We start from the raw sequence: 22,727 nt of genomic DNA on the forward strand, positions 1-22,727 counted from the left end.
AGACTGTAACAAGAGACAAAGAAGGATATTACACAGTGATCAAGGGATCAATCCAAGAAGAAGATATAACAAATATAAATATATATGTACCCAACATAGGAGCACCTAAATACATACAGCAAATATTAACAGATATAAAGGGAGAAATCAACAGTAATGCAATAAGAGTAGGGGACTTCACCACCCCACTTACGTCAATGGACAGATCACCCAGAGAGAAAACCAATAAGGAAACATTGGCCATAAATGACACATTAGATCAACTGGACTTATTAACAGATATACATAGAACATTCCATCCAAAAGCAGCAGAATACACATTCTTTTCAAGTGCACAGGGAACATCCTCCAGGATAGATCACATGCTAAGCCACGAAACAAGCCTCAGTAAAATCAAGAAAATTGAAATTATATCAAGCATTTTTCCAACCACAATGCTATGAGACCAGTAAGTCAACTACAAGAAAAAAACTGCAAAAAGCACAAACATGTGGAGGGTAAATAATATGCTACTAAACAACCAATGAAGAAGATCACTGAAGAAATCAAAGAAGAAATTTAAAAAATACCTGGAGACAAATGAAAACAAGAACACAATGATCCAGAATCTATGGGATGCAGCATGAACAGGTAAGTTTATAGTGATATAAGCCAACCTCAGGAAATAAGAAAAAAATCTCAAATAAACAACCTAAACTTACACTAGAGGAACTAAAAAAAGAAGAACAAAATCCAAAGTTAGTAGAAGGAAAGACATCATAAAGATCAGAGTAGAAATAAATGAAATAGAGACAAAAAAAGAAAAGAAAAAGAAAAGATCCAGGAAACTAAGAACTGGTTCTTTGAAAAGATAAATAAAATCAATAAACCTTTAGCCAGACTCATCAAGAAAAAAAAGAGGGTCCAAATAAATAAAATCAGAAATGGAAAAGGAGAAGTTACTACCAACACCACAGAAATATAAAGGATCATAAGAGATTACCACAAGCAACTGTATGCAAATAAAATGGTCAACCTAGAAGAAATGGACAAATTCCTAGAGATATACAATCTCCCAAGACTGAACAAGGAAGAAATGGAAAGCATGAACAGACTAATTACCAGTACTGAAATTAAATCAGTAACAAAAAAACTCCCAAGCAACAGAAGTCCAGGTCTAGATGACTTCACAGGTGAATTCTACCACACATTTAGAGAAGAGTTAACACCTTTCCTTCTCAAACTATTCCAAAAAATTGCAGAGGAAGAAATGCTTGCAAACTCATTCTATGAACCAGCATCACCCTAATACCAAGAAACCAACAAAGGTACCACAAAAAAATAAAATTACAGGCCAATATCACTGATAAACATAGAGGTAAAAATCCTCAATAAAATATTACCAAACTGAATCCAACAAAACATTAAAGGGATCATACACCATGATCAAGTGGGATCTATCCCACAGATACAAGGATGGTTCAATATCTGCAAATCAATCAATGTGGTACACCACATTAATTAATAAATTGAAAATAAAAATCATCTGATCATCTCACTAGATGCAGAGAAAGCTTCTGACAAAATTCAACATCCATGTTTAATAAAAACTCTCCACAAAGTGGGTATAGAGAGAACATACCTCAACATAATAAAGGCCACATATAATAAGCCCACAGCTAACATCATGTTCAACGGTGAAAAGCTGAAAGCATTTCCTCTAAGATCAGGAACAAGACAGGGATGCCCACTCTTGCCACTTTTATTCAACATAGTATTGGAAGTTCTAGCCATAGCAATTAGATAAAAGGAATCCAAACTGAAAAGGAAGAAGTAAAACTGTCACTATCTGCAGATGACATGATACTATACATAAATAAATCCTAAAGATGTCACCAAAAAACTACCAGAGCTCATCAGTGAATTTGGTAAAGTTGGAGAATACAAAATTAATATACAGAAATCTGGTCCATTTCCATACACTAACAACAAACTATCAGAAAGAGAAATTAAGGAAGCAATCTCATTTACAATTGCTTCCAAAAGAATAAAATACCTATGAATAAATCTAAAGGTAAAAGGCTTGTACTTGGAAAACTATAAGACACCAGTGAAAGAAGTTAAAGATGACACAAACAGATGGAAACACATTCCATGTTCATGGATCAGAAGAATTAATATTGTTAAAATGACCATACCACCCAAGGCAATCTATAGATTCAATGCAATCCCTATGAAAATACCAAGAGCATTTTTCACAGAACCAGAATAATTAAAAAATTTGTATGGAAACACAAGAGACCCCAAATAGCCAAAACAATCTTGAGAAAGAAGAGAGCAAGAGGTATCATGATCTGTGACTTCAGACTATACTACAAAGTCACAGTAATCAAAACAGTATGATACAGTCACAAAAACAGACACATAGATCAATGGAACAGAATGGAGAGCCCAAAAATAAACCCACACACTTATAGTCGATTAATCTATGACAAAGGAGACATGAATACACAATGGGGAAAAGACAGTCTTTTCAATAAGTGTTGCTTGGAAAACTGTACAGCTACATGTAAAAGAATGAAATTAGGACATTTTCTCATATCATATACAAAAATAAACTCAAAATGCATTGAAGACCTAAATGTAAGACCAGAAAGCATAAGATTACTAGGAGAAAACATAGACAGAACACTCTTTGTTGCTGTTGTTGGTTTTTGTTTTTTTTTTTTTGGCCGCGCCACATGGCTGTGGGATTAGTTCCCTGACCAGGGATCGAACCCATGCCTCCTGCAATGGAAACGCGGAGTCTGAACAACTGGACCTCCAGGGAAGTCCTGGCAGAACACTCTTTAATGTAAATTGTAGAAATATTTTTTTGGATCTGTATATAATGGATATATATAGTGGAATACTATTCAGCCATAAAAAAGAATGAAATTTTACCATTTGCAACAACATGGATGGAGCAGAGGGCATTATGCTTGGTGAAATAAATCAGACAGAGAAAGATGAATACTGTATGTTATTACTTATATATATGGAATCTAAAAAATAAAACAAATGACTACAACAAAGTAGAAACAGACTCACAGATATAGAGAAGAACTAGTGGTTACCACTGGGGAGAGGGAAGGACGAAGGGGCAAGATAGGGGTAGAGGATTAAGAGGTACAAACCACTATGTATAAAATTGTATAAAATAAATAAGCTACAAGAATATATTTTGCAACACAGGGAATATAGCAACTCTTTTATAATAACTTTAAATAGAGTATAATCTATTAAAATTTTGATTCACTATGTTGTATACCTGAAACTAATATAATATTGTTAAGTCAACTACACCTCAATTTAAAAAAATTAAGTGTTCAGAACAGTGCCTTGTATATCGTAAGTAATCAGTGTTAACTTCCATTTGATTGTAATTAATAGTCCTGATTTTACTATTTAACAGCTCACCTCCATAATTATGCATACATGTTTGCCTTTAATGGTGATTGTTGCTAAATTACCCTGTTACTGCTACTTAATGGAGCGCCCAGTTCTCTTCTATTGGCTCCAGAGATTTTTCTACTATTCCAATAAGATCGATGTCTGCATTACATTTGTTATCTGTAGATTAATAAAAGAATATTATAGGCTTCACTTTGGAAAAAAAGTTGCCTGGTGAGAACTGTGACTGACTCTGACACTAATCAGAAAATATTTGTCCTTAAGGCACAAGTTGTTTCAGGGTAGGGGTCTGGTAAGTAGGTAGACTGTTACAGTTATTTTAGGGCAAGGGTCCAATAAGTATCCTGAGTTTCTGGCAGATGTTCTGGATGACTTCATCAGGTCAAAAGGTCAGATTCCATCAAGGCTGAGATAACACTTCACTAATGGCCTCCCAGCTCCATTTTAAAGAGCTCTCTTAGCAATACTGACTCCATTTTGATTTTCTTTCCACAATGTGGAACATATTTTGCACTAAAGTAATTTATCTGTCTCCTTGTTTTACAAAGTCTTCTTTTTTTTTTTTTTTTTTGGCGGTACGCGGGCCTCTCGCTGCTGTGCCCTCTCCCGTTGTGGAGCACAGGCTCCGGACGCACAGGCTCATGGGCCCAGCCTCTCCGCGGCATGTGGGATCTTCCCGGACGGCGGCACGAACCCACATCCCCTCCATCGGCAGGCGGACTCTCACTGCGCCACCAGGAAAGCCCTACAAAGTCTTCTTTTACTGAGTAAATAAACCCAGCAAATTTTCTCCATCATTTGGTGGAAGATCAAGGTGCAAAGGAGGCAGAATGAGTAGCTCAGCTTTTTTGGGGGGTGGGGAAAGTATAAGGAGAACAGGTAGGATATGTATATGGAGATTTTAAAAACAAGTTCTGGGTCAGTCTCCAATTAGAATGACCTTATCCCCTCTGTTTCCACTTCATTTGTTCTCGGAGAAGCTGCATTGCCTTTAACAGAAAACAAGGAAGTAATCACTCTGCTAAGCGTTCCTATACTGACCTCAATACACAAATGTTCCATCCTTTCATTGGATGCAAGAAAAGGGCTTGCAAATAGAATGTTAACACGCTTGTTAAGCAATATGACTTGTTAGGCCTGAGCTAGGGCCCAAAATCTGTATTTTTGCCTATTAACTGCTATAGGTGATTCTGATATACAGAAAGACTAAAGACTGAGAACAATTCCTCTAATACAGTGGCAAACACTACGTGGAATAGTACAAATCCCAATTTCCCTAATTCTTACATCAGTACAGTAGTTCGCAAATTGGTGTTTTACAAAACATCAGTCTTGTGAATGCCCTTTGCAAAAAATTGAAAAAACAAACAAACAAACAAAAACGGTGGTTTCCAGTGGTTAGGGCTCTGTGCTTCCACTGCAGGGGGCACAGGTTTGATCCCTGGTCAGGGAACTAAGATCCCACATGCCGCATGGGCATGGCCAAAAAAAAGAATCCATGGCCAAGTAAATTAACTGCTCTGAGAAGTCTTAACTACCAAGCATTTTCCTAATTAATTAATTGCCTTATTTATTCATTACATTTTTATTCTAACAACTCACAAACTTTTAGAAACAATGCCTAGAATGTTCTGTGATATTACTATTATCCTACTGGAAATGTACAAAACAGACATAAAATGCTCTCCATAAAGCATTTAAAGGGACTTTCAAAGGTAGAATCAACACTTGACTACAGTCAGTGGCAAGTTCTACTTCCGCAGGTAAAGTCCATCAATTGTCCTCCCAGGATAACATCAAGTGGTGGTTATCATAGGGACCTTGACTTCTCCATATACAGCTCCAACAAGATATTATATACTATTAACAGAGAAAATATTGCAAACTGAATCTTTAGCAGATAACATTAAAACATTCCTATGGGCAAATTATTACATATGAAATATGTGTAACTTTTCTGAATAACAAAGGAAAGGCTTTTAAATATCTTAGACTGATCTGAGGACAGTTTAGCTTGTTTTTTAAATGCGTAATAGTATTAGAAATGCCATGGGACTTCCCTGGTGGCACAGTGGTTAAGACTCCGCGCTCCCAATGCAGGGGGCCCGGGTTTGATCCCTGGTCCGGGAACTAGATCCTACATGCATGCTGCAACAAAGGAGCCAGCGAGCCACAATTAAGGACCCCTTGAGCCACAACTAAGGAGCTCGCCTGCTGCAACTAAGACCCAATGCAACCAAATAAATATTTTTAAAAAATTTTTTAATTAAAAAAAATGCCACTATAGAAACCTAAATACAATCTCTGCCTAAGGTCTACCCCACCTCCATCACCATTTCACATTTGATTATACCTACATTCGAGTGAGCATTACTTGTTATTTGTTTTGGGAACAGTCCATTTATAACCTTAGACGTTTCTCGAGGGCAAGAATCAAGTCTTTTACACTTTCTAATATGCTTTTATGTGCCCACTAGGTCTTCAATAAATAATTTGCTGACAAACTGCCATTTCTAGAATGCTGTATGCTAAATCTCATTTGCTAGGAAGGGAAGTCCATGCCTTCAGGGGCCTGGATATAGGCTGAGCATTCTTCACTGAGTATCAACAATTATTCCCCACAGCCAGTGACAATATCACTCAGGAATCTGTTTTTGACAGGTTAAATTACTCTTGAGGGGAAAAAAAATTCTAATTCTATTCTTCAAAAATACTTTACATGTTCTTAGTTACTATTTGAGTGTTTAATAACACCAGGTGGCTACAACATTCTCTTCACGAGCTGCAGGCTAGGTATAAAATCTTGCCATAGAGGATTATGTAAACTGGAAGAAATCCATACCATGGATCTCAACAAAAGTCACCAAAAAGGACCACATGCTCATTTTATTTGATATATTTCTAGAGAAAAGAATTGTCTTCCACAGCAAAGTGGGAAAAAGGAGCTAAGTAGTCCAAATACATGTGTAATAAGGTAGAGAAAACTGTATTCACTGGAAGTCTTTTTAGGAAAGGTACCATTCAGGGTGGTAGAAACTCCTTGAAAATTAATTTGGGGTAGAAGGTGAGTCCTTGAGGGGCCAGGGTAAGAGCAGAATTGTTTCATGGGAGAAAGGGAAAGGTTTCCCTGGTTAGTGCGAGCACAGTACTGGAACAAAGTAAAGATGAAAAAAATAAGAGTGATACATTTCAGGTAGTGAAAGGCCTCATACTGTGTAATGTGGACTCTACCCTAAGACATTCAAATTTTGGTAAAACTACTAGGCCCATATAAAGCTTAGGAGCTTGTGGATTTTTTGGTGTGGAAATCATTGATGAGGCAGGATTTGAAGTTTTAGTTGCAAGAATGGAACAGAAGCAGATCATGAATTGGGAAAATGTTTGAAGCAAGCTTATCCAGAACCTCTAAGGCAGTGGTCCCCAACCTTTCTGGCACCAGGGTTTCATGGAAGACAATTTTTTCACGGACTAGGGCGTGTGGTGGGGGGTATGGTCAGGCGGTGCTGCGAGCAAATGGGGAGCGGCAGATGAAGCTTCGCTTGCTCACCCTCCGCTCACCTCCTGCTGTGCGGCCCGCTTCCTAACAGGCTGCACCAGTCTGCCGTCCGGGGTTGGGGACTCCTGCTCTAAGGGAAAGAGAGGCTACCATGGGACAATTAAGTTACACAGAGGAAGCAAGTAATCTACCCAAATACCAGGGGAAAAAGATGAGAATAGAATAACAGCTCTTCCAAGTACTTCACTGACATTCTCTCTTAACCTTCACAGCAATACTGTTGATATAGATGCTATTATTATCCTGGTTTTTCAGATAAATTCTCTGACATTCAGATATTTGTTAAAGCAAGGTACAACCTAGTGAGTGCCAGAATTGGGGCTTAAGGTTAGGTCTTTCTGTCTCCAAAGCCCATGTTCTTAGCTACTACCCTACACTCTCACTCTTCCCACTTTAGTTCTAGAATGGCTCTGATATAAAACTCTGAATTTTCTCAAATACTACAAATGGGAGTAGGGGAAGCAGGCTGAAGAAAAACGCTATTCAACAAAGGACCAGGTCTTTGGGAGGAAAATACAAATAAGAATACATCACACACTAGTGTGTTAAATCAAAATAAATTATTCCCTACCATAAACATACAAAGCTCCATTTAATTTGAAGCTTGCTGGCACTTTTAGGATGAGAAAGCAGACCTCAAATAGGTCTATCCTATCCTTATGTACAATTCCAAAATCCAAAAAGCTCTAAGAACTAAAAATTTTCCATACACTTCATGTCAAAACTCAATTGACAGTAAAACTTGGCCTGAACTGATGTGAAGCTATATATCGCCTTAATTTACCTTACTTAGTGTGAATACTCTTGTTTTGCTCAGAAATATTAATGTGTGCAACTAAGGGTTCTGTACCAGACCCCCTCAGGCATTACATATCATACAGAGAAAGGATCTCTCTAAAATCTGAAAATTTCTGAATTCTAAAACTTATCTAGGGCTTCCCTGGTGGTGCAGTGGTTAAGAATCCCCTGCCAATGCAGGGGACACAGGTTCGAGCCCTGGTCCGGGACGATCCCACATGCCATAGAGCAACTAAGCCTGTGCGTTACAATTACTGAGCCTGCGTTCTAGAGCCTGCGAGCCACAACTACTGAAGCCCACGCTGCGCAACAAGAGAAGCCAGCACACCACAACAAAAAGTAGCCCCTGCTCGCCGCAACTAGAGAAAGCCTGAGCACAGCAACGAAGACCCAACGCAGCCAAAAATAACTAAAAAATTAAATTAAATTAAAAAAAAAACTTATCTAGCCAAAGATTTTGGACCCTCTATGGACCTGTATTCCAAAGTATTTTAAAAAACGATTTCCAAAAATGAGATCAGAGATACTCAATCTTTAGGATTTCACAGACTAGGAAATTTTCACAAGTATTTTGCGGAGAACATAAGATTGCAATTTGTTTTAACTAAATAAGGGTAATAGAAAACATCCTTATCAACATAATTTTACAAAGGGATATTGTAACATCCAAAAACATACGAAGGTCTTAATTCAATGCAAAAACCAATTCTTTGTATTAATAAATGCAATTTTATGAAAAACACTATGTGGTCCTAATTTTTTTACTTTTACCATGGCTGGCGAAAATTCACCTAGGACCAGCACTGGTCTGGTCTGAGGCATAGAGCCCAGCTGGCTACATAAAATTACTTCAGGCAGTTGTTAAAAATGCAGCCCCCAGGCTCTGTTCTAGCAGATCATGATTCAGAAGGTCTCAGGGTGGGGCCCCCAAATCTATATTGTGCATTAGAACGCTAGTGGCTTGCTTCTGCTGTGCAACAAGCTTCAGAACCACTGGCCTGGTCTGTAGGATCTAGTTCTACTCTCCTTTTTCTCCTCCTAATTCTCCTCTGTGGGGGTGGGAGCAAAACAGGAATGTTTCCAATTAGGGAGTCTGCCCAACCTGCTGTGTATGACACCAGTTATTCCTCCAACAGTTGATGTTGAACCAGCTGGTCAACTTTAAAACCCAGGGTGTCAGCAGTGGAACAAAAGAAATTAGGTAGCAGACAAGTGAGAGAAACTTGTTGAAGCAAAATTCCTTCATGAAAAGGTGTGGCTTCCAGAGCTGAGGCCTAAGTTCAGCACAGGTATCTTTGTCTTAGTTAAAATAGTAACAATAATAACCATTAAAAAATATATATGTGTATGTATGTGTATTTTACGTGTGTGTGTGTGTGTGTGTATCTATTCCTTCATAGCTGTCTCCTGTAACCAGCTTCTGTGCCAGCTATGAGTTTGGCCTTCATTTTTCATCTTCAGAGGGATTATAAGAATTACTAGTATTACCTCAAACAATATGACAAATCACTAAAAAAAAAAATGAAAACCCATAGTATGCTTGATGTTTTATGAAGCAGACGATATTCTCCAACATATAAAATAATTTCAGTGAGTTATCTCTTTTTTAAAAAGTTTCTCTTAAATTACTGTTTAAAAAATGTTAAGACTAAATAGCTAATATCTTTAAAAACACAAAAACTTTCAATTTAATAGGCACTCAAAGTTCTTTCCCAGTTAAAAAAAAAATATCAGGCCCTTCTAAAGCAAGGCTAAATGTTAAGTGGGAAAGACAAAAGAGACATATAAATAACCCCCATTCTCATGGGATTAATCACTTAATCCTATTTGACCTGAATCTCTTGGTCTCTAAGCTCTGCAAATGAAACAAAATTTCTCACTTGATATTTGGCTAGGACTTCCAATCATGAAACAAGAATTGTGTCATATCCCTGTATACAGCTCATTACCTGAACTCAAACACTTTGCTGAGCAGCAGCAGAAAGTTAAATCTTTCATGATCTGCCCCATAACCTGTGCACTTCTTATACTCCCAGATTTCTAGAATTTACAGTTAGTATACAGCAACTGGTCACAAAATTTAGTCCCTGGCCTAGCAGCATCAATTATCACCTGGCAACTTGTTAGGAATGCAAATTATCAGGCCCCAGCCCAGACCTGTGGAATCAGAAACTCTGGGTGGGGCCCAGCAATGTGATTGTGAAGCACCACTGGTCTACAGCAAGTAGAAAAATGTGTTTCCTTCTACAGGTCCAAAGCCAGGGGTACTGTATATCCTATCTTGATATGAAATAAAGACATCCGATTAAAAGACATACTCTCCTCACAACTCCTACCCTCAACCCAATATGTATTATTTTAAATGAGTTAGATAACAACATAAGCAGCAATCAGAGATTTAGTCTGAAATAGATACTAACCAGGCATCAGTTCCCACCCAGCCTGATTTCATGCAATACCATTTACATCCTCTTACACCTAAAGTTCTAAAACAGGTCTTCAAATATGCGCCTAATACACTTCAGTGATGCTATAATAAAACATCAACTAGGTCTGAAGATATCAAACTTACTAAAGAAGACAAGTGGAATTATTTGCTACGTATTAGAACTGCATTCAACAGGGAGTTAAAATTCAGGATTTTTTTCACCTTTATATTTCCAAAGTTAATAGAATTAAACCAGAATGCCCCATGCTTCAAAATCTTCTAGCTACGTAGATTTTTACTGCATTACTTCTTGCTTTCTGTGGGGATAAAGCAGAGCCCTGGTAGGCACATTTAGTATATGTGCAACACCTCAGAACTAGAGTTACATCTGGTAAACCCTCAGATGGTGAGTGTAACCTCAGCACTAGCCTTGGTAGCAAAAAGACACGGAGAACACCACTATCAAACAAAAGTTCTCATTAGATAATTACACTGTTTTGCTTCTGTTTACACTGCAATCACTATGTTAAAACTTCACTTCCCCTGATTTTAATGCATTTTATTTTACGTATTTATTTTTGACTGCGCCACGCGGCTTTCGGGAAATCTTAGTTCCCCGACCAGGGATAGAACCTGTGCCCCCTGCAGTGGAAGCACGGAGTCCTAACCAGTGGACAGCTAGAGAATTCCCTTAATGCATTTTAAAGGGTGGGCAAGACCAGTCTATAGTCCACAAAGTACCTACTTTCAAAAAGCAGGTAATCCCCATGCAACTATTTCAGAACACAGACAAATGGAGAACCTTCTAATGATTAGTATTCAGGTAGCTCAACACATTAAACAGAACAAAAATAACACAAAAGAAAATTACAGGCCAATTTCCATGTTACAAACATATAATTTCAAATAAAACAGGATCAAATAAAGTCAAGCAATTTATTTAAAAATTTATTTAAAAATAAACAAAAAAGTTCTGATCAAATAGGGTTCAGCCCAGAAATGCAAGGATGGTCTAAAATTAAGAAATACGAAAATGTATTTTACCATATTAACAGGCAAAGGAAAAAAAACTACATGAGCATCTCAATAGTTGGGAGAAATATATATATAATTTTTAAAAAAATTTTATATGCATAGAAAAGGTCCAAAAAGCAGAAAATAGAATGTTTTGGGTGGAAAATTTAAGACATTTTTCTTTATATTTTGTTTTCTGAATTATTATAAAAAAAGTGTTTTCTTTTATCGTCAAGGAGAAATGCTATCTTCATTGATACATATTCAAATCTTTTCCTTTTCTTATTTTTCCTCATGTATGTATGTCACATATAAACTACAGGGCATGAGTTTCCTGCCCGTTGAGGTAGATTAGACCACTTTGGGGACGTGCATTAGATAAAACTGCCCTACCTTCATTTTTTTTAAAGGTCCTCCTATAGCAACATGGAAAAAATACAATTAGATAAGTTTAGAAATATTAAAAGTGTAAATACAATTAAAAATAATATGTATGCATATGAAAAAATACTATAAGTGAACATGAAAAAGAAAGCAATGCAGCTATTGAAGCAATGCCATTTGACAGTTTCAAATCATTTCATTGTTCTCAAACTATTTTTTAAATATACAAAACTGAGTAAAAGAAGAAAAACAAGGCTGCCACTCCTTCCTAGGGCCTCTCTTCCAATCTCTTCTACTGTTGCTATGTATTCACCTAGTACCAAAGAGATGGGCAGCAGCTCAGATCCCTTTTTCTTCTTTTTCTTAACTCCATTTCATTCATTCATTCACTCATTTTTTGAAAAGGTAATACAAAAACATGACTCAAAAATTTTTTTAATATATAAACTATAAATGAAGGCATATGGCAAAATCCCATTCCCACTCCTATTTCTTCCATTGGTTTCTTATATATCATTTCAGAATTTCTTTTGCAATTATAAGCAATGTATATTCTTATTCTACCCTTCTTTCTCTCTTCCTCATTCTTTTCACAACTATACAATATTCCATGATTTGGATGTTTCAAGGTTTATTTAACCAGCTCCAGTTGACACACTGGAGTCATCCTTTTCATGCTATTACAAACAATACCAAGCATAACTGTGTACATACATCAAGTTCATTTCTGAATGTGCCTTGCGTGAAGCTTCTGAAGTGGTGCAGGATATTAGATTACCACAAGGTCCTACATTCACCAGCCTGAGAAGTCAGCTCCTTTTCTTATTATAGTTCTCATTATATACAGCAATATGTAGCAAAAGACTTAACAATTCCTTGAACCAAGCAAATGTACTCTTAGGGGACTTATAAAATTAAGTGACTAAACAAAACACCCAAGATGAACCCATTTCTTTTAAATAATGCAGACACACACAACCATCAAATATATCCATCGAAATGTTAATCATCTCAGTATGGTAGATCTATGAAGTGCTTTGTAGCTTTTCCCTCCTTTTGCCTATCAATGCTTTCTAATTTTACAATGGTAAATACGTATTATTTCTATAATACAAAATTAAAAACTAAAATGTTAATGAAAATTAAGTTGGATACATTCCATTCCTTCAGTATGTCTTTTATTTGCATAGTGCCTCAGAGTTCATAAGGTATGTTTATATGCATCATTTAATTCTTATACTAACCCTATGTACTTTCATTTTGTCAAAATGGGAAAGGAAGAAAAAAGTAAAAGGAGGCCACAGATGGTTAGACAGCTGTGCCCAAGGTCATTCAAATAGAAACCTGGCAGTGACAAATCTCAAACATAGATCTTCTGACTTCAAATTCAGTGCGCTATCAAAAACATTATCATTGTTTCCTTAATTTTAACAATACCTTGCAAGTTAATCACATAATCAGAATTTGACAGATGAATTAAAATTATACAGCAGGGTCATTAATTAATGCTCATATAACCAAATCTTACTGAAAAGAGAACATTGGCATACAACCCCGAAAATTCCAGAGTCAGAAGAGGGTGTGGATTTTCAGTATCCTCTTAAATAAATTACCCATCCGGCAAAATATGTCTAACATGGCCTAAAATGAATGCATAATAAAAGAAGCATTCTCTCAAGGTGGAAGAGTACCACTTCCAAAATGACCTCTGCCTTTGCCATCACCATGGACTCCTGCTCTAGTTCTGCAATGCCCCAGGGTGTCTCTGATCACCTTAGAGAATTTTAAAATATGAATAAGCCATACTTTTCAAGGGAGGGTGTGATCATATAACAATGTTTTTTAAGTTTGGGACTTATTGACCAAGATGATGATATTTTGGCTAGAATGTATTCTTTCTCTCCAAATGTCTCTCCTTCTTTTCTATAAGATTATAGAATTATACATTATTTTACAATGGACATGGAGACTACCAATAAATCTTGGTTTGGTAAAAATATATTTTAATTCATCATTCCTCAAACTATGTCTCATGTAATCCTGTTCCAAAAGATGTATAGGTATGCTGCAGGGGTGGGGATGGGGAGAGAAGCCATGGTTAAATACAACGTAGCCCTTTTGGAGAGCCATGCTTCACAAAAGACATTAATATAATAAAGGCTCTAGAGATGTTCCGCATTTCAGAAACCTTTGTTTAACCCAGTTTATTTTGACACAAAATTCTACTATGGCATAACTATTCACATCTTATGCTCAGAGAAACTGCTTGAATAAATGTAACTACTACCTGAACGCCCAAAACAGATACGGCAAATATGGATAATTCTTAAATCTTTCCTACCACAAATTATCTTCATAAAGTCCCTATTTTCAGTACAGTGCACCCCTACTTCTTTACCTACCAAGGCCCAACTCAAATACCACCTCATTTGGGACGTCCCTGGCGGGCCAGTGGTTAAGACTTCGCCTTCCAATGTCGGGGATGCGGGTTCGATCCCTGGTCGGGGAGCTAAGATCCCACATACCTCGTGGCCAAAAAACCAAAACATAAAACAGAAGCAATATTGTAACAAATTCAATAAAGACTTAAAAAAATACCACCTCATTTGGGAAATCTTCCCCCAGTGTTCCATATCACGAAATACTCCTTTCTCCTGGTTTAGATAGCATTTTATTCTTATCTCTATTACTTCACTTACATAATAAATCAGTTCATCCATCTGTCTCCTTGTTAGCTTGTGAGCCACTTGAGAATAAGTTTGATTACATTTTCAGCACCTTGAACAGTGCAGGACACATATGAACTTCATGCTGAAGTAAACAATTTCACGACACTGTAGTTCCCAAAAGTCAATATTTGTATTTTTAAACTGTTACTGATACCCTGCCAACAACTTGAGAATATTACACCTTCTCCCTAAAATTTGCATCCATTACTGAGCAGCTGTGGTCATAGTTAATTCAGGTGTGACAGGTCTTCTGGCCAAGCCCACTGATAGTTTTTTCCTGAGGTGATTTTTGTTTGTTTGCTTTTTGCTTGTTGTCTTAATCTACCAGGAGCATACAGTAAACTTCATTATCTTTTTATATCTCTGCCTTTGCACCTGCTAGTCCCTACTTGGATTGCTGCCTCAAGGTTTTATTCACCTGGAAAACATTCCTACTCATTCTTTAAGAATGAGCTTAAACAATACCTTCTCTGGGAAGCTTTCCTATCCTTCCATCCTTTTAGGAAGAGTGAGGGAATTCCTCAAGTTAGACATTTGTACATTTATTACCACGTATCAGGCACTGAACTAAGTGCCAAAGATAGAGGATGAAGATGTTAACCCTCCCTGGTGGAGCACAGTCTAGTAAGGAAGACAGCCATGTGGACAAATAACCACACTATAATGATGTTAAATGCAATACCAAAAGGAATATCTATGCAATATTTGACACGTGTCAGGTACTTTGTTAGGTGCTTTATTAGACACTGTCTATGACCATGTTAGATAGGTACCTGAATTGGACAGAAGTCCATGAAAAACTCTAAGGACCACTCTATATTCAGTTGTTTTCTGAAGAAACTGTCTCCAAGAGGTTCTTTTTGTATATGCTACAGTCTGTGTCATAGATAATACATGAAACTAATCCTACTTCTTTGGCCACAAACTCCTGGACCAGACTCAGAGCTCTAACTAAGAACAATCTACAGGTTGAAATTGAGGGAGATCACCTAGGCCATGGCCTGGTTCAAAATTCTTCTCAACAGGGGTTCTCCATTTTAGAAGGTGACAAACCAATCCAATCAGATACTCTCTCTTAGGAAACACAAATGTTGGGTGAACAAAGTAAAAGAAGGTAGGTCTCCAGAGCTTAAAACCTATCCTAAATACTGCTAAGTTACTGTCCTATAAGGTTGTGAAAGCACTAGGGCCAAGGGACAATATGGTGGCTAAGGTGATGTCCCATTCTAGTTTACATTAAACCCTCATCATCAAAAGTAATATGTGTGTCTCTTCCTTGCAACCCACAAGGGCCTAGCACATCAGATCACCACTTCTGAAATTAGGAAACAGGCTTTAGAAGTTCAACAGCTTGACTAAAGTCACTCAGTTGGCAGGTGGCAAAGGCAGAAATGAAAGACCAGATCAGTATGATTCTTCTAGAATATCCTGCCAGTTACGTGGGTAAATGGCCTCAAAATCAACTAATAACAAGTAGAGAGGCTCAAAAGAGTGTATGCACAGAGTAGAACAGAAATGTTCTGGAAATCAGTATGCTAGGGGATGTGAAGTGGGAGGGACCATAAAGGGTTTTACCTTGGTCAAGTTAATCTCTAATTCCAAACTAGACCTCTCTCCTGAGCTCCAGACTGTTAGCTGTCTGTCCTTCTTATTCAAATTTAACATCTGTAAGGGCAGCAGCTTTTTTTTAGAAAAATATTTATTTATTTATTTGGCTGCGTCAGGTCTTAGTTGCAGCACGCGGGATCTTCGTTGCCGGTGCGGGATCTTTAGTTGTGGCACATGGAATCTTTAATTGTGGCACGTGGGACCTTTAGCTGCGGCATGTGGGATCTTTAGTTGTAGCGTGTGGGATCTAGTTCCCTGAACAGGGATCCAACCCAGGTCCCCTGCATTAGGAGTGTGGAGTCTTAGCCACTGGACCAGCAGAGACGTCCCAGGCAGCAGCTTAATCTCTAGTTTGTTCACCACAGTCTAAAACAGAGTCTGGCTTATAGTAAATGCTTAATAAATATTTGTTGAACAAATGAATAAGAGAATGAACTCTCAAAGAAGCTAAGGGCACATTCTACAGTGGATTGCAGGGAAAGTTACCAAGAAATAGATTCCAGGGCTTATTTACAAGTATAGCTGATACTCATTATTTGTGGATCCTGTATTTGCGAATTTGCCTACTTGCTAAAATTTAAAATCAGTACTGATGATGCTTTCGGAGTCACGCATGGACATGCACAGAGTGTCAAAAATTTTGAGTCACTCCTGAGCACGTTCCCAGCTAGGGTCGAACTAGGCAGTGCTCTGCTTTTTAGTTTCAGCTTTCGTGGGGATGACTGAGGACACAGACAGTAGGGGGCAGTGCAGTGTAGTGCAGGAAGCTCTGGCTCGTGGGCCAGTAGGGTCTGAATCCTAACTCTGGCACTTAGGGGTTGGCCTCAGGCAAGTCACTTAACATTTCTGCACTTCATTTTCTCTTTTGTAAAGTAAAGAAATAGAATATACCAGGATGAGTTGTATCTAGGATTTAAGATTAAATCTATGTGAGAAATGTACATATTTTCCCTAGGAGCAATGGTTCAATGTTCACTAATTTAGTGTTCTGCCGTGATTTTATAGATCATCATCACCATGAATAATGAGAATCAACTGTAATTACTTATAACAAGGTAACAAAAAAATACAGAAAATTATTTGGATGGAGGGTAGGCAGTGGGAGGCTTCAAGAAGATTTTGAAATAGAACCTCACCAGGCACATAAGACGTGGAAGAGGCTTTCAAGAAGAGAGAACAGTACCTACAGAGAAAGGCCCAGGTATGTGAAATAAACAGGTAGTTTGGGAAATGGCACTTTAGAAAGTCTAGAGCAGTAGGAGATGAGGACAGAACACCAGACCACAGTGCTTCTCTTTGCCCTGTACACATCTTACACTGCAGAAGCTCTCCCTCTGCATTTAATTTTTGGTTTTCAGGTCTCTCTTCCATCAAACTATGAGCTCCTTAAAGACAAGGTCTCTACAAGAAATCATAACTATAGTACTCTACATTTGCAAACGAGTAATTACTAAGCACAAACACACCTGAAAAGATTGAACTTTGGTTTTCAACTGCAGCCTTATACCAACTCACAATAGTGACCAACTCATAGGACTTCTAGTTGATGACTGCTAATAATTCTGTCATAATTTTTTTGTTGTTGTTCTAGACATCTGGACATTTGTTAGTTTTAAGATCTTCCTCTTTCCAGTGAGATTTTCTGTATTAACAGGGCTCAAACATATGGTCCTTTAGACAATGCTGCCTCTTCAGAGTAAAGACTCCTTTTAATTCACTCTATTAGACTTATTTCTTTATATACAAGATACAATCTTAACATAGTAAAATACAAGGAGGCATATTGATATATATGTCACAAATAGGAGAAGGAAAACAATAAGAATTTTTCACAAAAGCTTGCAAAATTCTGGCCAAAACACAGTGGATGTGATATTAAACTCACTGCTTACATTTCCCCACTAAGAAGTAGGAAAAACAACTGCGATTTATGTAAAGTCATGAAACTAAGCACAGTTAGAATCTACTAGGCTTTGTACACGTGTGTTTTCTTTCTTCCCTCTTCCCCCCCTGCACACAGGGTAAAGGACCTGTCAGGCTTATCCCAGTACTTCCATTTCCTCCATCCCCTCAAACAAAATCCTCACTGTCCAACATCTAAATTCATATTTTCAAAACTTTAAGTCTCAATCAAAACTGAATATGATGTTACTTTTTCCCCATAAAATTCTTGGCATATTTTATTTAGGCACAACATAATTTATACTTTTATCTAGAAACATATGGCTACAACCAACACTATTGAAACCCAAACTGATATACTATGAAGGTGAATACAAATTCTCTGTGAAAGGGGAATAGAGAGTACTGTTTTTAAACAGATTTAATGCTATATTATCCACAGGCTGGGTGTGATCAAATCACATAGCACCATACAGCTACTTGACAAAGTAGGGTGGTCAAGCCCTTACCTACATTGCACACTCTCGGACACCCCAGTTAAGTTGTTTAAAGTATACTCCAATTCTATCTACTTAAAAAATAATAATGATATATTTTAAAATTTCTTGCTTCCAGTAAACCCTTCTCATTTGCATTTTCAAAAATTATCACCAAAACAACTATAATGGGACAGATTCTGGAAAAGATATAATGATCAATGCCATTTTCAGGAAGGGAAGAATGGGTTACCATTAACAAAACCGATTAAAGTCCCCAACCTTGAAAAGCTCCCTGTACAGTGTATTCTGCCTCTCTTGCGTTCACCTTCCAGGAGCTGGAAGGGGCAAGTAGAAGATGTTACTTTCCATGAGAGATGAAGATGAAATGTAAGGGACGGGAGGGAGTAAAGGGCTCACTCGCTTAAGGGAAGGATGAAGACAAGTGGCCAAGGTCCCTAACTCAAATCAGGTGTTGGTGGGAATGTAAATTGATACAGCCACTATGGAGAACAGTATGGAGGTTCCTTAAAACACTACAAATAGAACTACCATACGACTCAGCAATCCCACTACTGGGCATATACCCTGAGAAAACCATAATTCAAAAAGAGTCATGTACCAATATGTTTACTGCAGCTCTATTTACAATAGCCAGGACATGGAAGCAACCTAAGTGTCCATCAACAGATGAATGGATAAAGAAAATGTGACACATATATACAATGGAATATTACTCACCCATGAAAAGAAACGAAATTGAGTTATTTGTGGTGAGGTGGATGGACCTAGAGTCTGTCATACAGAGTGAAGTCAGAAAGAGAAAAACAAATACCGTATGCTAACACATATATATGGAATCTAAGAAAAAAAAAAGTCATGAAGAACCTAGGGGTAAGACGGGAATAAAGACACAGACCTACTAGAGCATGGACTTGAGGATATGGGGAGGGGGAAGGGTAAGCTGTGACAAAGTGAGAGAGTGGCATGGACATATATACACTACCAAACGTAAAATAGCTAGCTAGTGGGAAGCAGCCGCATAGCACAGGGAGATCAGCTCGGTGCTTTGGGACCACCTAGAGCGGTGGGATAGGGAGGGTGGGAGGGAGGGAGACGCAAGAGGGAAGAGATATGGGAACATATGTATATGTGTAACTGATTCACTTTGTTATAAAGCAGAAGCTAACACGCCATTGTAAAGCAATTACACTCCAATAAACATGTTAAAAAAAAGACAGCCAAAAAAAAAAAAGAGTGAAGGTTTGAGTAACGTGGGAACGCAGGGAGTTTAAGAAACGCAAATAATGCAGGGGGACCCGCGAATGGGGGAGGGGCGAAAATGCGCAACTCCTACCCCTTCCCATCTCCGGGAGGGGGACGGCAGAAGGCAGCACTCGTCAATTTGCCTGGCAGTGTCGCACCCGGGCAGTAAAGGGACTCGCAAGCCAGAGACTTCAGTCCGAGTATTAGAAGGGGGCTGAGTCGGGGGGGTCAGGGAAGTTGGGGGCGGGGGAAGAATAGCGCGCCGGTGCGGGGAGAAAGGGACTAAAGACCGCCTAGCACCCCCGAGGGGCAGGGACTGACGCCGGCGGATGCCCCTTCTCGCCGAGGGCCATGATGTGGGACCTGCCGGCTTACTTCCTCACAGGAGCTCGGGAAGGCGCGCCCCGCCCCTCACAGCCCCGACGGCAGCGGAAAGGGAGGCGCAGTGTGCCCCCAGAGCCGGGAGAGCGGCGCTTCCCGCGCGTCCCCTCCCCGGCAGCCCGGGCGCCCGAGCCCACCTGGGCTGACCAGAAGCCCCTCCTCCAGACCGTACTCTGCTACTCCTCCGAGAACCTGAACCGTCGCCGCAGAGGTCGCCGTCGCCAGAACAGTCTCGGCCTGTAGTACCAAAGCGTGAGCCACGGCACCCAAGGAGCGCCGCTATCACTCGCTAGGTTACCTCTTACTGCACACTGGTCCTCACCCCGCCCCCGAACCCAAGCCATTGGTTGTTGGGCACCGCCCCATTCGTCTATTGGACCAAAGAGGATGCCGCTCAGTCACCTAGAAGGGCACGTGTGCTTCTTATTGGTCTAAATGTGAAGCAGTTCCCGCCCACTCCCTCAGAAGTTCCAGCTTCTGATTGGTGTTAATGCCTGTCTTTTCGCTCCCTGAGTTCTTTCCCTCGGGGTGGAGCACCTCCTTGAGAGAGCTCAGATTGGCTGAAAGGACTCTACGTTAGTCCAGTAGAGGCATTGGGCCAAGGAGCCTTCGGGTCCCCACGTGGGGGAGGAGCCCAAGGCGCAGCACCTCTGGGTTTGTTTACACAGGCCCTTGCTCCCGTTTCCTTCCATTGGCTGAGCCAGCAGCCACTCCCACTGGGTTGCGCCACTCAGTCTAGCACGGAGGGGCGTGGAGGCGGGCCTCAGGGGGTTTCCCCCCAGCTGTCAATTACCAAGGGAGGAGCTTTGAGCAAGGCTGACTGGGACATGGTGCGGCCCTCCATTGAGGAAATTTGGGGAGTTGGGCTCCTTGGAGGGGCTGGAGGGAAGCAGAGGCACTCTTCACATTTCTAGAGACAAATCTACCTTTCTGAATGTTAAAAAATATATAAAACCTTACTATCCCTTTGGATTTGCGGCGTCCAATCTTTGCTTGCGAAGGACTTTGAATTTTATCCTTCAGGAAGTGGGGATTTCTTTATAGAAATCCTTACACATCTTTGTCTCTCTCCACCTCTCCTGTTAACTGTGTACATAACACAAAGTAGAGGCTTAGTAAGTGATTGCAAAATGAGTGGATACATGATAAAAATGACAAGAACAGCTAAGTAAGCTCATTAAATAATACAGTAATTAGATAAATATATATGTAATATATTAAATATAATAATTAAGTAAATACATAAATAATTAAATAAATTCTTTCATTTAACAAACATTATCGAGCATATGCTACGATGTTCCAGGCTCTGATCTAAGCTCTGGGTATATGATATGAACAAGACAATGAAGATGCACCCAGGGTGCTTATTCTCTAGCTGAGGAAACTGACAATAAACAAGTAACCAATAAATAATAAAATGTCCCAGTCAGAATGACCATCATCAAAAAGTCTACAAACAATAAATGCTGGAGAGGGTGTGGAGAAAAGGGAACCCTCCTACACTCTTGGTGGGAATGTAAATTGGTACAGCCACTATGGAGAACAGTATGGAGGTTCCTTTAAAAAATAAAAATAGAGCTACCATATGAACCAGCAATCCCACTCCTGGGCATATACCCTGAGAAAAACATAATTCAAAAAATACATGCACCTGAATGTTCACTGCAGCACTATTTACAATAGCCAAGACATGGAAGCAACCTAAATGTTCATCGACAGAGGAATGGATAAAGAAGATGTGGTACATATATACAATGGAATGTTACTCAGCCATAAAAAAAGAGTGCAATAATGCCATTTGCAGCAACATGGATAGACCTAGAGATTATCATACTGAGTGAAGTAAGTCAGACAAGGACAAATATCATATGATATTACTATATGTGGAATCTAAAAAAATGGTATAAATGAACTATTTACAAAACAAACTCACAGATTAAGAAAACAAACTTATGGTTACCAAAGCGGAAAGGTGGGGGGGTGTAAATTAGGAGTTTGGGATTAACATGTACACACTACTATATATAAAATATATGATCAACAAGGACCTACTGTATAGTACAGGGAATTCTACTCAATATTCTGTAATAACCTAAATAGGAAAAGAATTTGAAAAAGAATAGATATATGTGTATGATGTATAACTGAATCACTATGCTGTACACCTGAAACTAACACAACATTGTAAATCAATTATACTCCAATATAAAAATTTTTTAAAAAATTTAAACAATAAAATATGCTTTGACTAAGCACTACAAAGAAAAATAAAGCAGGGTTAAGAAATGGTTAAGGGAATGCCTGTTTTAGGTTTAATAGTTTAAGAGCTGTTTGAGGAAGGAGCATTGAACAGAGACATGAATAATGTGAAGAATGGGAAGAGGGTACCATTCTCAGGGCCATTAGGCTGCACAACTCTAGAATCACTAGTCATATTGCTTCTTGCATTTCCAACTTGGGTTATTAGGTATATATCCTTTTAGGATTGTCTACTCTGGTTTTAAGCTTTATCTGATTAAATAAATAGATCTTACAAGAAACACGTCTCTTTTAGAAAAAAAATCCGTCTCCAAGATGACTTCCCCATACCCTCCACTGCTTATTTTCCTAAGGCGGCTTCAGGTGTATAGTGAGCGAGGGACTTACATGATCCACAGCTTTGAAAAACAGAGTCTGCAGGTCAGTATGGTGTCCTTGCACAATCAGAAATACTCTTCAAGGATGAAGATTTATTGCCAGGATAGCAATGG

At 38.8% G+C, this 22,727-nt stretch overlaps 1 protein-coding gene across 2 annotated transcripts in view; it reads right to left on the reverse strand.

Annotated features, from left to right (window-relative positions):
- Window positions 1-20,247, reverse strand: part of PAIP2B (poly(A) binding protein interacting protein 2B) — a 39,360-nt gene extending 19,113 nt beyond the window's left edge. The window contains exon 1 of one of the 2 annotated variants that reach the window (XM_082851552.1): window positions 20,147-20,247. The gene's annotated coding sequence lies outside the window, so the exon portion shown is untranslated. Of the gene's footprint in view, window positions 1-20,111 lie in introns of both variants that reach the window. The other variant, XM_082851551.1, reaches the window with a different exon arrangement.
- Between the last annotated feature and the right edge of the window lie 2,480 nt (window positions 20,248-22,727).

The sequence above is a fragment of the Leucopleurus acutus genome (assembly GCF_964270905.1).
Source record: "Leucopleurus acutus genome assembly, chromosome: 12".
In the NCBI taxonomy this organism is placed as follows: domain Eukaryota; kingdom Metazoa; phylum Chordata; class Mammalia; order Artiodactyla; family Delphinidae; genus Leucopleurus; species Leucopleurus acutus.